This window comes from Alexandromys fortis, unplaced genomic scaffold (genome assembly GCF_014885135.2).
Source record: "Alexandromys fortis isolate MF-2015 unplaced genomic scaffold, M_Fortis_MF-2015_v1.1 scaffold_50, whole genome shotgun sequence".
NCBI lineage: Eukaryota > Metazoa > Chordata > Mammalia > Rodentia > Cricetidae > Alexandromys > Alexandromys fortis.
In genome coordinates this window covers 2,866,496-2,885,248 of record NW_026067932.1, presented here as the reverse complement: position 1 = coordinate 2,885,248, position 18,753 = coordinate 2,866,496, and the positions used below count along the sequence as shown (strand labels likewise).

Sequence of the window (18,753 nt, the reverse complement as noted above, 5' to 3'; positions counted from 1 at the left end):
CCACCTTAGCGTTCTGTCTGTAGACACCAAAGCTATATCAGAAGCAATGCTGGCAAGGAGCTGCGGAGTCAGGCAGTTCCGCAGGACCGACCAGACCACCTTAGCAAATGTGTGTCCAGCTGCATCTACCCGCCCCTCTCTGGGTAGCACATACATGCTCACAGTTTATTATTTCATCATTGGTTTTAAGCTCTGCCGTCTCCTCTCCATGTGGTCACTGAATACTCTGTGCCTTATTTCCTTATCTGGAGATGGCAGTTGTGCCTTGTGGGATTGTTTCGAGGACTGAGATTTTGCATGTGCTGTATGTATTACACAAGTATGTGAGAACGTGGCAGACCTAGGACGTACACTGTGCCCTGCATGATGTACTATAAACGTGGAACCCTGCCCGGGGCATCAATCATGTCTAGGAAATGTCCACTGTTACCAATCCACAGTTCAACATTCTGCAATTCTAAAATCCAAAGCTCTTGAAAACCCACGTTTCTTCTTCACGTTGGTAGAAATTCCAACCTGATCTGAATGAAGGGTTTGCAGGGCCTGGCCTGAAGGGATGCGAGATGGTTTCAAGGCTTTGTTTAGTTCCTAGGTCCAAATATTCACACATTTCTGCTGAAGAAATGGCAGTGTGGTGGGTTATAGGGCATGATACCAGCCTCCCTTACCCCCAGAAATATGGCATAATACTGCCCATTTCAAGTGAAGAATTCTGAAGTCGGCCGCTTCTGAGCTCAAAGTTGCTGAGGAGGGTCTGGAACTTGGTGTGTGTGCGTGTGCACGTGCCTGTGTGTCTCACCCTCCACTGTCCCTGGGTAAATGCATTATAGTCTCTGCCTTGGCGACAGAGCAACCGAGAGTAACATTAGTCCGGTGTGGCAGACCCAGGTCAGGGGCCTTCAGGAGAGCATCTGAAAGTGGCGCTGAAGTCACCAAATCCAGGGCTAGCCGTACCTGACCAACGCAGTAGGGGCTGAGGGTCTGGCTGCCAATGAACAAAGTCTGGGAGTTTATTTGCTGAGTGGGACTTTGCGCATCTGAAGCCGAAAGCTGCAGTCACTGAACAAGACACTGCAGGTGTGATGGGGGCTCTCAACGTGCTCTGGGAGGGGGAGGAGCATCTGAAGGGCATGCCCCTCTCCTGTTTCCAAAGAATGAAAGTGTGGCCAGAGGAGAGGAACAGCAGAGGACAGGAGTGAAGAGCAGGGGTGGTTACCTAAGTGGGCACTTGAGGAACAACCTACAGCCTGGTCTCTCAGCCCTGGCCTATGGCTGCTGTCACAGGATTCTCGGTACCTCCTTCTTTCATTCTCTAAACGTCCCTCTTTGGACTGTTAAAGGAAGTGGTCCACCCTGCTCGTAGGTCAGCTTGGGAAACCGTGGACTTAACCTTAGGGGACGGCAAAGGCATTCAAAAGTTTTAAAGGTTGTACGTCTGAAAAGGAGATTCAGGGTATTTGGGCCACTCTGCTGCCCAATAAAAACAGCCTTATTGTTTTATTGTGGCAGTCATTCTGTTGGCCTCAGAGGCGACTGGAAAAGAAATCAGACCTGGGAAAGTAAGCTAAGGACTGGCCACCTGGGCAACTGCTGCCGCCACAGGTCACTGAGGGTTGTTTGTGAGTGTCTGTGTGTCTGTGTATACACATGCCTAGAAATAGAAGCAGTGCTGGACGACCCAGGGCAATGAAGCTGTCCTCTCCTTAGTTGAACTTCCAGGAATTCCTGCACTGTTTGGAACTGCTCCTCCCAAACAATCATGTCTGTCTCAGAAAACTCAGGAAGGGTAGCACTGCGGTGTGTGATTGTTTATGTGTATGCACATGCGTCTGCGTGTACATGTGTGTGTGAGCGCATGGTGTGTGTGTGTGAGTGCATGGTGCGTATGCACATGCGTCTGCGTGTATGCACATGCGTCTGCGTGTGCATATGTGTGTGTGAGCACATGGTGTGTGTGGGTGTGTGCACATGCGTGTGTGTGTGTGTGTGTGTGTGTGAGCTCTCCTCCCTGCTGCTGGGGAGGCGGAAAGATAAAAGCTACAGACAGCTAGTAATCCCTGCTGGACCCCACAGTGAGGTGCAGTTTATGGAAGCTTAGCTGATAAGAGGCAGAAGAAGGGATGGGAACTGTCCAAAATGGCTGAGAAGGCTTCCATGTGGGCAAGTGTCTTCACCGTGACCATGGCTCTGAAAACTGCTTCCTGACTGCTCAACCCGCTTGACTAGAGGCCTCCAGGCTGGCTCGTATCTGTGTGAATTCATTGCAGGCAGGTAAGCCAGAACGTGGAAGATGCAGACATTGTGATTTGACTCCCTGGAGAAGACCCACATAAACAGACAGCACACGCACACACGCAATATTGCAATAGTGACTTATTGGTATGTATTCAAATACTTGCATTCTTTCTCTGGGGACGGACTAAATTAAATTATAATTTTAAAACTAGTTTTCTTTTTTGTTTGTCTGTTTGTTTTTCAAAACAGAGCTTCTCTGTGTTAACTGTCATGGCTTTCCTGGAACTCAATTTGTAGACAAAGTTGGCCTTGAACTCACAGAGATCTGCCTGACTCTGCTTCCCAAGTGTTTGGGTGGGCACTACCAAGCCAGTCTTTTTTTTTTTTTTGTATTGAGAAAACCCTGGTTAACTATAGTTCCCTGCATACTCCACAAAGGGAGGGCAGTTGTCACAGGTCATCAGACTGTGTGCACACTGGTGAATCTGGAAGAAGGGGAGAAAAGCTACTTGGGTGCTTGTCTTAGTTAGGGTTTCTAGTGCTCTGAAGAGATACTATGACCATGGCAACTCTTATAAAGGAAAAATATTTAATTGGAGAAGTTTACATTTTCAGTGGTTTAGTCCATCATCATCATAGTGGGGCATGGTGGCATGCAGGCAGACCTGGTGCTAGAGAAGAAGCCGAGGGTCCTACATCTTGACCAGCAAGCAACAGGAAGTGGTCTGAGACACTGGGGGTGTGGCTTGAACACATAATGAGACCTCAAAGCCCGCCTCCACAGTGACACACTTCCTCCAACAAGGCCATACCTATTCCAACAAAGGAATATTATACCTTTCCTATTCCAACAAAGTCACACCTCCTAATAGTGCCTCTCCCCATGAGCTTATGGAGGCCAATGACATTCAAACTACCACAGTGCTCCTGGCCCATTCTAGAGCTTCTTCAAGGTTTATCCACACCCCAGTAAGATTTCTTACTTTGGGATCCTTGGCCTTACACTAGGAGTCCAGGAGACCCATTTCTTAGATGTGTGGTCATATGTGTATTTATGGGGAAAGGAAGGTTCAGAGTGCTCACGAGGGGCTCGTGCACACAACAGTGACAAGAACAAAGATTTTTTGAGCATGGACAGCCACAGGTGCCTAATGATTCAACGCCCTTTGAAGTGATGTTTTAAAAATCATTAAAGGATTGCTGGCATATGGAGAACAAAGTCCTTGAGTTTTCCATGGTGACCCCAAAAAGTTCAGCCTTGACCTATGTCTACCAGTCTTGACAAGCTTTGCGGGTATGCAGCTCAGTTGTCCCCCTTCTTCTGTAGTAATCATCTCTAGCCCCCCCCCTTTTCTGCAGCATTAATCAGAGTAGAAATCAGCCCGTGGAAAGGGGATTTCCATTAAAGCAGGCTGAGGTGGCCGAGCAGTGCTTGCCAAAACAGGCTTTAGAATCAGACTAATTGACTAAAGTAAGTTTCTCAAGGTCATCTCCAGATGACATTACTAAAACATACTGTAAAATGCAATGCTACCAATGGCCCCCGGCAGAGGAATAGCACTGTACTTTATTGACCAAGAGGACACATACTTTGCCTTCCAAAATGAGCCCCAACTGTCATAAGGCGATCCCTGCCTCTTCCTGGCAAACTGAGAGAGCATAGCATAGCCACCACTGAAGGGGATGCTACTGTCTTTCAGGGATGCCTGAGGTGCCCCGGGGAGACTTGAATTGGCCATTGAATGTCTCGTTCATATGGAGCTCTGACTGCTGCTTGCATTTCACAGGTGGGATGCTGGCATGCTCCTGGCCGTTTCCTCTACACCCTGCTTGGTCCTGTTCTTGCTTACAGCTTGATGCTTCTGTTTCAGTGACGACCACGCTTAGTGATGCTAGCCTCATGGAAATGGCACAATAGCCATTAAGTGTGAATGGTAACTTACCTGTAACCAACCACCCTTCCTTCCTTCCTTCCTTCCTTCCTTCCTTCCTTCCTTCCTTCCTTCCTTCCTTCCTTCCTCCCTTCCTCCCTCCCCCCTTCCTCCCTCCCTCCCCCCTCCCTCCCTCCCTCCCTCCCTCCCTCCCTCCCTCCCTCCCTTCCTTTTAAGACCTTTAACTTACTTTAAAGTGCCCAAATCCAAGTACCCTGTTTTTCCTGAGGGAGTGCGAGAGAGCCTTGATTTCCGCAGTGTTTATTTGCTCAGATTCTAGCTTTCCATGGTTCTGATGAGTGAGATAAATGACCCGGAAAACTGTGCTTAGTCTATACTCACCATGATCTCAGCCTCGACTCAAACACTTTGCAAGTTATGGTGGAGAGAGAGGCAGGCTTCCTAGTCAAGGACCAGTGAGTTTTTCCTATAGCGGGTGTATTGATTTCCCACCGCGCCAAACCAAACAATGAGATATTTGAATGAGATATTCAAATAAGAAGAGAAAAGACTTCTACAATGCCTGATTTTGTAAGTTTTCATGCATGGCTGGTTGGGCTTCCTGGATTTGGAAGACCAAAAGAACATTCTGGCAGGAATACCTAGGGCAACCAACCACCTGCTTCCTTCAAGGGTTCTAGGGAACTGAGGGGGAAGAGATGGGGCAGGGTCCCATTGTTCCTCTCAAGGGCATGCCTTATATGACCAAAAACATTTTCAGCTTGGGTTTTGCCTCTTAAGGATTCATCTCCTCCCAAGAGTGCCAGGGACTGAGGCCAAACCCTTAACACGCAGACCTTGGGGAGACGCTTACCCAAACCACAGCAGCAGTCAAGACGTACATACTTTAGGCTCTGTGGACGTGTGGTTTTGGATGCAGATATTCATTCCAGCAGCTGCAGTATAAAAGCGGCCGTAGACAATATGCAAATGAGTGGGGGAAACTGCATGGCAATAAAATTTCATTGTAGGCACTGAAATTTGAATTTCATGTAATTTTCACATCCCGTGAAATGGGCCTCTTTTTCTTCCTGTCCTTTAAAAAAAGCATCTTAGATCATAGATCATATGAAAACAGGCAGCTGGCTGGATTTGGCCAGCTCCAGGTGACCTCCAACCTCAGAGCATATGGTGCGGCGTCTTAGCTGCCAAGATAGCTGTCCATCAGGGTTTGCGTCTTTGGCCGGTTCCTGTAACCCACAACCTCAGAACACATGGTGCGGCGTCTAAGCTGCCAGGAGAGCTGTCCGGCAACGCTTGCTTCCTGGAACACTGTAGAGACCAACACAGAAGGGCCAGCAGGTAACTAGAGGAGATAGTTACACATGTATGCATCTGTCCGACGGATGAAAGTTTCTTTAAAATCCAAATATTCTGTTGAGTCCTTTGGTGGGAACTACAGGATCACGTGCTGCATGACAGCCCCCAGACCTCGGTGGCACACAGTGGGTAAACTTTGTTTCTCTCTTGTGTGTCTACGAGTCCGTGGGAGCTGGTGTGTGCCACTCGGGTTTCTCTTCTGGGTCCAAGACTGGGTGGGCTAGCTCTTCTCTGGGTAGATGCACAAGCCAGCAAAGCGACCAGCATTTGCCTATTTCAGTCCTCTGCTTGTTATGCTGCTCAAACACAGCCCGACTGCAGGTGGCTGCATATCCCGATTTAAGAAAATGGGCCAGTAGTGCGGGGTGGGGACTGGGCCCTTATGTATGAAACCAGCCGAATCTCAATCTTTAAATGGATGGCAGATGCCACCAGATAGCAGGACACACACATACGAGACATCAGAGTAGGGTAACAGGAATGGAAAACCAAGTATGCAAGGATGCTCATCTCCAGATAAAAACAGGTGGGAAGGGGCTGTCCTCTGCTCTCCGTGCAGGAATGCTGGTGCCCATGTCAGGGCTTCCTCTGCCAGTTCCCTAGTGCAGGGCAGTGCTGTCTCTTCTCTCATAGCTGGGTGACCTCACCCTGTCCATGGCTCCGCCAGTTCCTCTTGCTGCAGCCAGGACCGCGGATTTGCCCTGCCCGTCCTCCCTTAAATATTTCATAAGTTCTTCCAGTTGCCATGGAACACATTTGGGATCCAATTAGGATTTCTGAGAAACCTTGTAAAAGCCTCTTCCATGGTCTCTAGGCATCTAGCTGTCTTATTCCACTATCTGAAGTAAACCATCTAGCCTCTGTGTGTGTGCGTGTATGCCCGCACCTCTGTGTGTGTGTGCGCATATGTGTGCATGTGTGTATGCGCACATGCATGTCTGTGTTTGACAACTGTTGTTTGTAGTAAAGGACATCTAGAATGGGATTGGAAGGAGACCTAGTTTTGACTAGATGTCTTTACAGTGTTGGAGTAGCTTATCTTGGTTTTTGAAATAAAGTATATGTCTTTAGTTTTGAAATGATGTAATTATGAAGAGAGCTAGCAGAGGAAACGAGACAAAGTCTACACTCACTGGACATGAAGCAGAAGAAGAATCAGATACCTGTAAACAAAGCCCAGATTCCTGAGACATGGTCATAATTCTGAAGCTAAGTAGCATGTTCTGTAGTAATATGCTGTAGGCGGAAGTTTCTGTCCCACCCACCAATTCCCAAATAACCAACACAGAGACTCAATATTGATTACAAATGCTTGGCCGATAGCTCAGGCTTATTATTAATTAGCTCTTACAACTTAAATTAACCCATTTCTATTAATCTATGTATTGCCACCTGACTCATGGCTTTACCTGTTTTCCAGCATGTCCTGCTTCCTCTGTGTCTCATGGCAATTCTGCTGACTCCGCCCTTCTTCCTCCCAGCATTCTCAGTGTGGCTGTCCCGCCTATTCTTCCTGCCTGGCTACTGGCCAGTCAGTTCTTTATTAGCCAATGAGAGTAACATATATTCACAGCGTACAGGATGACTCCACAACAATATACTGAACTTCATTTCTGGCTCTTGGGTTATGTGCATGCCCTGGAGCACAGGACACTTCAGCCTGTTAACTCCACAGTCTCTGAAGAGCAGACTGATGCTTTCTTATGAACTCTTAGTTGTAACAAGTTAAAACTGGTAGAGGGGGGGTCTTCGGTAGGTGTAACACTGAGGCCCTGAAGTCATGAATCCTCCTGGTTACACATATCTGCTCTATAGACTCGAGCAAGTTAGGGTATTTCAACTGTGACTCTCTATGGTAACAGTGCCTGTTCCATAGCAAGACTTTGAACACCGAAGTGGGTATTTTACATAGAGCTCTCTCACTACAGCCTCTAGCTCATAGGCTGTCCTGGGTAGTGCAGGATATTTTGTTAATAAAGTATATCCTATATCCGATTGAACTGGAGGGCTTTATGTTAAGAGAAACAAACCACACAGAGAATAACACTTCATGCTCTCGTATGGGAATGCTGAAAGTGTTACACGGAATAAGGGATAGGAGACTAGGAAGGGCGGAGGGAGATGGGATGGATCTTGGTACCAAACACTGATAGGCAGAGTAAGCTCCAGGGTTCTGCAGCATCGTGACCAGAGCTGTCAATCAGACTCTACCTAGTTCATAAAAGAGCTCGCAACAGAGAAGAGTTCAAAGGTCATTCTCATGTTCAAAGTAATGATAAATATCTGAGGGGAGAGAAATGTTATCACTCTGACTTGGTCATTATACATTGTATATAGATCTTGAATAACTGCCCATATGTACCTGCAATCATTGTGTGTCCATTTTTAAAGTATATCCAAGGACTGGAGAGATGGCTCACTTGGTAAAGTTGTGAGCTCCTGAGTGTGGATCCCAGCATAAAAGTCCAAGAATAATGACACACACCCTTAACCTCAGCCCTGGGGTAGCAGAAGGGAGGTGGAGATAGGCGGAGCCCTAGAGATCACTGGCCAGCCAGCCCAGCCAATGGGTGAGCTCTAGGTTCAGGGGGAGGCTCTGTCTCTTACTGCAGTAGACAGTGGTAGAGGAAGACGCCTAATGTCAGCCTCTGACCGACACACAGACACATGGATACATATACCCTCTCGTGTACATGCACAGGCACCTGCACACACACACACACACACACACACACACACACACACACACGTAGACAGAGACACAGACACACAGAGAGAGAATCTAAGAATCAGTTTTCCTCTTTGCTTTACCACCTCCAGCATGAAGGTCTCCTGGTTGGAAGCCTTTTCCCACTAAAAGTCACATTGAGTTTAGAATCATCTGTAATCAATGCCTGTAAGTCTTCATACATAGTAATTATGTGATCCATAATTTTCTCGGCTCTATCCCCCACTCCACCTCCTTCCCTCCCCTCACTCTGTTGTAGGCTTTATAGTTGTTTTAAATGCATTTCGTCTCATTTAATGTCATCCCCGCTACTGATGCAGGCTGAAAATACTGATGCGTTTTAAAGAGTATTTACACAAACGTATGGATTAGGAAAGCAAACGGCTTATGGGGGTGTGCTTTTGGAAAATCGGAAACATTTATCAGACAGTTTATTCCTCCAACAAATAATAAATGGCCACAGTTGGTCATTGATGCGGCAGTGCTGGAACAGGACAGACTGGACTCTGCCCCCGAGTCCACTCACTGATGAGAGACGACCTCAGATGACACTAGGAATAGGCCTGTGGGCCTCGCTGTCACTGGCCAGCCGGGAGAGCTACTGGAGGAAGGCTGTTCTTAGAAGACCGATGAGCAAATGGTCGGGGCACAGGGAAACAGACGGAGGCTGTAGCAGGAGGTCAGCGGAGGGAGAGCTGGGGCCGGGAACTCCTCAAGGCTGAGCCCAGCCAGCCCTGCCTATGCCGGCAAAGGCACAGTGAGGAAGTGTTTGGGTTTTGCGTGGTGTTGGTTTGGTTTTGTGACTGCCTATCCCCACCCCACTCCGTGTCCCTAGAACCTCTGAGAATGTTACCTTACCCAGTGAAAGCGGCCTCACTGATGCGATTGAGGTGGGGTGCAGAGGAGGCCTATAAAGAGGGTCAGAATAAGAGGAGGTGAGGAGGAGCCATGAGTCCAAAGATGCAGACAACCTCCAAGAAGCCAAAAAATAAGAAAACGTGTTCTCCCGGGAAGCCTCCAGAAAAGTTGTTCTCAATCTCTGGGTCGTGACCCCCTTGGGGCTGTGTATTAGATATATATTATGATTCATAACAATGGCAAAACAATGAAATAAATATATAATTGGGGTCATCACAACTTGAGGAACTGTATTAAGGAGCCACAGCCTTAGGAAGGTTGAGAGCTGCAAGAGAAAACACAGCCCTGACAGTGCTTTGATTTCAGACCGCTCTCCAGAACTGTAAAAGGTTAGATTTATGATGTGTTCAGCTGCTAAACTGTGGGGTTTGGTTTTGTTTTTACAGTAGGAAACAGATTCTGCTTTCTAGTTCTATAGTGCAGCTGGGGGTGATGGTGGGAGATGGCTCAGTCAATAAAGCGCTGGCCTTTCAAGCTTCAGGACCCGCGGTAAGATCCCCAGCACCCTCATAAAAAGCTGATTGTGGCGGTGTGTGTCTGTAACCCCAATGCTAGTGTGGCAGACAGGCTGCTGCCTTGAGTCTCTGGCAAGGTAGTTTAGCCGAAGGGGCAGGTTTTAGGTGAAGCGGAGAAACCTTACCGAAATAGAGTAGAGAAGCAATTGAGAAAGACCCCTGACGTTAGCCTCTGGCTACCTCTCTCTCTGTCTCTCTGTCTCTCTCTCTCTCTGTCTCTCTGTCTCTCTCTGTCTCTCTCTCTCTCTCTCTCTCTCTCACACACACACACACACATGCACATACTCTCTCTCTCCCTCTTTCCCTCCCTTTCCCTCTCTCTCTCTCACACACACACTCTCACACACTCTCTTTCTCTCTCACACACATATGCTCTCTCACTCACACTCTCTCTCTCTCTCACACACACACACACTCTCACATACACATACATTAATAGTTTTTAAAATGCAATGGGGAGCGAGCAAAGAGATCATACTTAGTTTGTAAAAGGTTGGGCTCTTGGTGGTGGATTGGTCTGAGGATACAGAGAAAAACAAGCAAGCATTCAAACCAACCCCCCCCCTCCTCCCTCCCAAAAAAAGCAGGGTGATGCTGTGGAGTAGAATTGAGAACATATGTGGAAGTAGAAGACTGAGGGGGAGCTGGGAAGAAAACTACGTTTTCTCTTTGGAATGTATCGCCACCACTTGAGATGCTGACTGAACCCTGAAACTGATGAGCACAGCAGCACAGGGTCCCGAAAAGAGATGATGCGCGCGCGCGCACGCGCACACACACACACACACACACACACACACACACACACACGCACCCACCCCACCCCAGGCAGGGTTCACCCTCTTTCTGCAGTCATTAACCTTCCCTAGTCGTGACCAAAGCTCCATGAGAGCGGTTTACAGAGGAAGTTGTTCATTCTGGTTCAGAATTTCAGAGTTCTCGGCCTGTGGATGTCCGGCTCCATTATCTGGAGCCTGAGGTGAGGCTGTGCATCCCAGAGGTGGGAGAGTGTGGAGGGAGAGGCTGCTTGCCCCATGCAGACAGGACATGGGAGAGCAAGGAACGGATCAAGATCAGGCATCACATTCAGAGACCCTACTTCTTCCAATGAGGAAGAAGCTTCTAGAACCCCATAAAATATCACTCAGCTAAAGAACAATGTGGAAGCCCATGGGGCACATTTCCTATCCGAAACGATAACAATCGTAGAGCTTTGGTACCCCATCACAAACAGACCACTTGATCTGTGTGGCCCTTCCTTCTTACCGGTGCCCTGGCCCTGTGTTTCATTACCTCCTCAGCAGGGACTGAGTGAATTAAAAGTCTAAACCAGGCCTAGTCTGTTTGATGACTAAAGAGTCCTAGGGAAAGCGATGGAGATTAATTTGTGCCCCAAATGTGTTCAGTTATTTAGTGCTTTTTCAGGAAGCTAAATGGATTCCGTGAATTTTAATTGATGTTTAACTTTTAATTGTGTTCATGTGGGGTGGCCAGTTGGAACCGCGCCTAATACGACTGATGAGGCTCCGCACATTTGCATGCGGCACGCGTTAGCGGGGCAGCCAGGGAGAGGCTCCAAGCAAGAGGGGGGAAGCTGCAAGGAGAAGAGCAGGCGAAACACGCCAATTTAGGGGAAATGAAAAATTATCAATCTTGCTTTCTATTCATATTAAATAAGTATAGGTTTGCTATTATTCTTCTCTCACTGGTATTCCTTATTTAATTTTTTGAGCAAAAAAAGAAGGGTGTGTGTGTGTGTGTGTGTGTGTGATATTTTAAGAGGCATTGGCTTGTTTGCAGTGGGAAGAATTCTCATTTTGCTGGAGTTTGGGGTTCAGGTTGCTGGCCAGCCCCACAAATGCTATTTTACTGGACATCTGTCTCCCGTGACGTGCTTTGGTAAGTGCTGGACCAGGGATGGTGGTGTTGTAATTAAGATGCTTTTCGGCTAAACCATTGCCTTAAGGAATATTTTGTTTGTTGTGTTTTTGTTTTGCCTAAGAAGTGGGCCCCAGGCACAGTATACAAGCTTCTGACTTCTCTGTGTTTCTCAGGGCTCTGCCCTCCTGTGTTTGATAGCCACAACTGCAGGACAAAGCAAGATGGCCACAGCAATTCCAGCTATGATAATAACATCCAGATTTGATAATACCCAAAGGGATGGAGAAGGGTTAGCTCTTCTACTAGCCTGAAAGGGGTCATCTCTCCTGGGAACCTTCCGGAGACTCGGCTCATACACTGTCCATTAGGACTGGCTCACATTCTATCCCCAGGATTAGGTCACACACCATCCACAGGGATTGGACCGCCTGGCATCCACTGGAATTGGGTCAGATGCCATCTACTGGGACTGGTCCACATTCCATTCACTGGGGTTGTATCACACACCCATGTATTAACCATTTGAGGAAATGGGGTTACCATGATTGCCTCAGACCAAGATTTAGCCAACTACAGCTAACACCTGTTTGTATCAAATCCTTTTGACATAATCCACACCACCATTAAATTGTCCTGCCCTAGAAGAGCTGGAAAGTTGTGACAGAGATACGGGCTGATCCATAAAGCTGCATTTCCTGTCTGCCCGCTGACAAAGTCAGCGCTTGGAGGAGTCACCCACAATGTGTGGTCATTAGAAGGGCAAGAAAGTAGCCACTTTAGCTGCCAAAGTGGTGTAGAATGTTTATCAGCTGGTCTACTCGGAAGATTGGTATTTTAATATATTCAGATAGCTGTGGATGCTATGGCATTTAACACTCAAGGGAGAGATGTCCTAGAAACACTTGCAATTGAGAGAAACTGCCTTTGGTATACATTTGGAATAAAAAAGAAAACCTCTCCACTCGTTTATTAAGCTGCGTTCCAAAGAAATCAACGGAAGGTGTTTATAAACCAGAGAGACCTAAGCACTTTTTAGTCTAGGGAGAACAGTAGTACTCTTGAAAAGTGGTATTTGCAGTCTAAGGAACTGCTCAGAAGGTCAACAAACAATCCAGCAGAAGTGCGGCCTCTCCACCCTTTGTTTCCCCCCCCCCCCTTTGGTCTATGACAGTTGATGTCAACACCAAAAACAGCAGAACAAACCGTGTTCATTCCTTTGGTTATTTTAGGTTTTCTGTTGTTCTGTTCTGTTCCGTTTTGTTCTGGTTTGTTAAGACATGGTCCTGCTGGATAGCCCAGGCTGGCCTTATCCTCCTGCCACTGCTTCAGGTCTACCCCGACATGCCCAGCTAATGTGAAAGAGACTAACGTAGAGGCATCCAGAGTGGACTGCTGGGTCTGGACCAGGGCACAGTTCCACGGTGCGGTAAGGTCTCGCCTGCAGTGGGTGGTGCGCGCCTTTCATCCTCAGGAAGCAAAGGCAGACTGATTTCTCTGAGTCTGAGACTAGCCTGGTCTACATAGTGAGTTCCAGGACAATCAGTACTGTATAGTGAAACCCTGTCTGATATATATTTATATATATATATATATGTGTATGTGTGTGTATGCATGTTTGCCTATCTCTGTGTGCGATCACTCACATCAGTATTAGTAAATATATATACAAATACATAGACATATATACATATATGTGTGCATATATGTGCATATGTGTATGTATGTCTGCCTGTTTCTGTGTCTGTGTGTGTTTGTGTGTATTCGTGTGTGATCACTCATATCAGTATTAGTAAATATATATATATGTAAATACAAATACATATATACATATATGTATGTGTAAGTATGTATGTCTGCCTGTCTCTGTGTGTGTGTGTGTAGGCATGTTTGCTTATCTCTGTGTGTGATTACTCACATCAGTATTATTAAATATATATACAAATACATATACATATACATATGTGTGTGCGTGTCTGCCTGTCTCTGTGTCTGTGTTTGTATGTGTTTGTGTGTATTTGTATATGATCACTCATATCAGTATTAGTAAGTATATATATATTTATATGTATGTGTATATATGCATGTCTGCCTGTCTCTGTGTCTCTCTCTTTGTGTGTGTATTCAGGTGTGATCACTCATATCAGTATGACTGAAACTCAGGAAATGTGGGCAAGATGGATGGATGGTAGCAGTGTCCACATCCAGATACAGTTCTGGAAACCACTGGAGGAAAATGGGTAAAGAGCACCCGGGAACATTTTGCGTTGCTTCTTATAGCTGACTTTAAAGCTACAATTACCTAAATAAAATTTTCAAGGAAAAAAAAAAAGACACTTAAGCCCCAGCTAGGTAAAAAGATATCAGGAAAATTCGGTCGGCTCACATCCCAGACGACCATCTAGCAACTGCTGGAGGTTCAAGGATGCTGTGGAGGACAGAGACAGTGCTAGGAAGGGTGGTGCCGTTCTTTTCTTTCTTGTAGTTTGTTTTTGACATTCCGTTTATAGCTTATAATGGATTCTCCGTGCAGTACAGCAGTTAGCACGGAATGAAGCCATCAGTAGGAGCCTGTCAGGATTCCCGAGGAAGGTTCGTTATGACAACCTGGCTCGGGAGCCAGCATGAATCTTAATTTCAATCAAGCAATCATGAGACCCCTTAAAATAATGTCGAGTGAGAGAGGCACAGCCTGACGCGTGGCTTTTGCCTGAGAATGCCAATTCTGCTGGCTTGAAGCCCAACTGAATAACATCTAGAGTAGAAAATAGTATTAGTGACTTAGATAGAAACATTTTAATAAATTTTCAGATGTCTTAGAAGTCTCAGAAAGATACCTCATTAAGGCAAATGGTGGTGGGGTGGTGGCTTGTGCCTCTGATCCTAGTACTCAGAAGGCTGAGGCAGGAGAATTGCTGTGGGTTTAAGGTCAATTTGGGCTACATAGTGAGTTCCAGGCTGTCCTGGACTACAGAGGAAGACCCCCCTCTCAGAAAAATAAAAACCTCTGACAGCTTGCCCTCTGGTTTTGTGGAAGTCCTCAGATAATGAACCAGACTTATACAGATAAACTTAACAGCAGCCATAGTGCAATCCAATGTAGAGGTTTAGCAGAATAGGCATAGCCCGTGATACTCACAGTGAGAGACACACAGCTTTGTAGAAGGTTAGCGTGGAGATGATGGGTTCATTGGTGCTATAACAGGCATCTGTTACTCACAGACAACTGGGAGTCACCATTGGACCATCTGAGGGTAGCTGGAGACAATTAAATTAGAGAATAAGGACATGGCAGAGAGGGCAGGTGGGTTAGGAGGTCAGTGGGCAGAGGGAATGTACACACGGGAGTGGCTTGTGGCTAGCTTTTGGGCATCCAAGCCCTCCTACAGAGACCCTTTAAGATAAAAAAAAATTGCTGGGCTAGAGAGATGGCTCAGTGGCTGAAAGCATCGGCTGCTCTTCCAGAGGACCCAGGTTCGAGTCCCAGCTCCAACAAGGTGGCTCACAGTCATCCATACTTTGACTTCCGGAGGATTCTGTGTGTTTTTTTTTTTTTTTTCTGCCCTCCTTGGGCACCAGGTAATGTGCATAGTGCAAAGACATAACAAGCTGGCAAAACATTCATGCACAAATAATCTAAAAACTACCTAAAGCAATAGCCAAAGGGCTGGTGGGAACTAGGCAGTGGGGCCAGGTTGGATGCCAATACCTCCCGAAGAGTGAGGTGAGCCCAAACATTCTCGTCTAAACACGTCCATCAGGGTGAGGCATGGGTTATGTGGCGGAATGTGTACTAGGACTAAAGGGATTTCTTTGAGTTCGGCCAGAACACACCGCCCTCCTTTTGTGTGTGCGTGTGTGTGTGTGTGTGTGTGTGTGTGTGTGTGTGTGTGTCTGGTGGCTTACCTGACATTTTCGAGATTCATTTTTTTTGCATCTATTCAATGAGGACAGTAAAAGCGGCAGCTTCACGGGGCTGCTGAGTGGATCAGATGTGGTTTGTGGAGTGCCAAGCATGTCCCCTGGACTGCGTGGCAGACCCTCTGCTGCAAGGGATGGATTGACTTGCAGCGGCAGATAAGCTGCTGACTGTATTTCACTTTTAGGAGGAATTCCCTCCTGCAGCCTCTTGGGACCTTGACGTCATGACATTAAATGAATCACTTCACAAACCTAAAATAATAATAATAATAATAATAATAATAATAATAATAATAATAATAATAAATGTATAAAAACGTACTTGCACTGCGGAGCCAGAACCTGTGTGGTTTCAAAGCTCTCCAGATGATTCCAGTGTGCTGCCCGCATCGAGGACAGTCTAACAGCCTATCAGTCCCCGTGTGGCCGTCTAGGTCCTGACTCAGGTTTCCACCTGACTGGAAACAGCTGAGAGAAGCGGCAGACGGGGCCTGATAGCCACCTATGAGCTCCAGGTGAGCCAGCAGAGGCCACAGCCTTGAGAGCTCCCAAGTTCTGTCACCTACGCTGTGCCTGATAGCCACCTATGAGCTCCAGGTGAGCCAGCAGAGGCCACAGCCTTGAGAGCTCCCAAGTTCTGTCACCAACGCTGCGAGTCTGCTTCAGGGGAACTGTGTGCAGTGAGGGAAGGGAAGTCGTGCTGAGCTCAGAGCCAGTCCTGCTTCACCTGTAGCATCGTCTCCTGGGCGGGAAGTATCTGGAGGAGGGGAGACATCTCCCCAGGACTTTGGACTGAAGAATGTCAGTGTTAAAATAGCCAACAGTGCCCAGACCATTTCCGTGTGCTGGAAAAGATGACAGACCTGGGATGGTTGCCATGGATTACCAGTCTGGAGACAACATAATGTAACAAGGGTACAACACAAGGCAGTTCAAGCCCGTGCAGTAGAACAAAGCCGAGAGATGAATTTTTATTTATTTTATTATGCATATGAGTGTATGGCTGTGCACTACATGTGTGTCTAGTGCCTGCGGGGGTCAGAAGAGGGCATTAGATTCCCTGGTGCTGGAGTTCCAGATACCTGTGAGCCTCCAAGTGGGCTTGGGAATTGAAGCCAGGTCCTCTGGGAGAGCAACCAGTGCTCTTAACCACTCAGCCATCTCTCCAGCCTCCAGAGATGGGTTTTGGTAAACCTTCTTTCAGTTTTAAGACCAAAAGGTAGAAGTAAGGATGCACATTTATGAAAGGCAGTTGAAAACCACATTCAACAGATACTGATCTATTGACAGATTTCCCTGAGACAGGGCATGTTTTGTTTTGCTTTGCTTTGCTTTGCTTGCCTTGGGGATAGGGTCTTGCTCTTGCTCCAGGTCCTCCTGCCTCTGTTTTCCCCAGTGCTGGATTACAGGTGAATGCCATCACGTGAGGCTTCAAGCCCCAAAACTCGGTAAAATCTAATCAGGAGCAAGAGCCATGTCCTCTGGGCAGCAAACCTGGAGATACCACACCCAGGGCAAGCTGGAGAGCCGAACAGAATAGAAGCCATCTTAACATGCTCTGTAAAACAAAGTTTAGATCCCCATGAGAAATCAAATCAGTGGGTGGTATCAAGTCCAACCAGCCAATTAAAGTACTGTAGACTGTAGAGTTTTTAAGGAAATGGTAAGAAGCTGGCATTGCCATGATGCCTTTTCTAAAATCTGAACTGATAGAGACAACAACTGTGTATGTTTATGGTTAACTGGTGAGATGATTAGATCAAGGTAATTGACACAACCCTTTATCCTTTGTGGGAGAATATTTAAATGCTATCCTTTTAAAATTGTATGTATGTGTATGGGTGTGTTGCTTGCATGTAAGTATGTACAAAGCGTGTGTGTGTGTGTGTCGGAAGAGAAGAGGGCATTGGACACCCTGGAACTGGGATCACAGATGCTCGTGAGCCACTGTGGTTGTTCTGAGAATCAAATTCTGGTCTCTGATCTCTCTGGAAGAGCAACAAGCACTTTTTTGTTGTTTATTTTATGAGAAAGGGTATTACTATGTAACTATGGCTTTCCTGAAACTCACTCTGTAGACCAGGCTGGCCTTGAACTCACAGAGACCCTCCTCCTTCTGTCTCCCAAGGGCTGAGATTAAAGGCATGCATCATTATACCCTGTTGTGGAATATTAACGACGCAAAGATGTGTTAATTTGTTTATACTGCAGAATCTGACTTGAACTCTCTAAAGGTGTATTACTTTTGTTAATGCTGCGTCTCTCTCACCTTGCCTGCCTAAGGTGCCTGATTGGTCTAGTAAAGTGCTGAACAGCCACAATAGCTATCCAGGAGAAAGGATAGGCAAGGCTGGCAGGCAGAGAGAATAAAGAGGAGGAGAAATCTAGGTTGGAGAGAAGGAAGAGAGGAATGAGAGGAGGCAGGGACATGCCCAGTGCAAGAAGCCAGGCAGATGCCAGCCAGCTAGACACAGGAGAAGCAGTGAAAATAAGATATATAGAAGTAAGAATGGCAATGAACCCGGGTGCAAATGGTAGAGAAAGAGAAACAGGTTAATTTAAGTTAAAAGAGGTGACCAGAAAAGAGCCAAGCTAAGGCTGAGCATTCAAAATTAATAAGTCCCTGTGTTGTAATCCGAGAGATAGTTGATTGGTGGTCCCAAAGAAAAAGCCTGGTACAATGCCCAGCTCAACAAATACCATTAACTTCTGAGACATCTCTATAACCCCAGACGCTGTTCTTCGTGCAGTTTAAAAATATCTGCTACTAACTACAGCTGCGGTCCTGTGTGATTCCTCACCAAAGGTTATTCCTCTTATCTCACGGATTCTCTGTACCCTTGATTAGCGTTTCTTTGTTTCTAGCTACTCTACCCCAGTCCCAACTGTTGGTAACTGCCCTTCGACTCTCTCTTTCTAGGAGTTTGACATACGCTGACATGGCTCTTTGTTTCATGTTACAAGCGGGGGCGGGGAAACACAATAAATATTTGAACAACCGAGGGCTACGTGTTTGCACAGCCAACCGACAGTGTCAAACATTTGCGTAAATACAGACTGTGGTTTTTAGGGCAGGTGGAATGGCTCGTTCTTATGTTTGGGTTTTCTACCTTTAAGGTCTTTTCAATCATTTTCTACATGACTCAACAAATGCTTGCGGTGTCTGCAGAGTCTGTGTTGAAGAGTTGAAAAGTCTTCTCCCCTAAGTGTGTACAAATTAGTAATGAATGACTGTGTCTTATCAGAGAAAAGCAAGTGTAGAGGATACCCGTGGAATGTCATCTGTCACCTCCCTCGCATGCCTCCT

General features: G+C 46.6%; 1 protein-coding gene across 3 annotated transcripts in view; it reads left to right on the top strand.

Moving 5' to 3' along the window:
- The window catches only part of Tmcc3 (transmembrane and coiled-coil domain family 3), a 255,924-nt gene that overhangs the window by 102,213 nt on the left and 134,958 nt on the right, over positions 1-18,753 (top strand). The window lies entirely within an intron of this gene.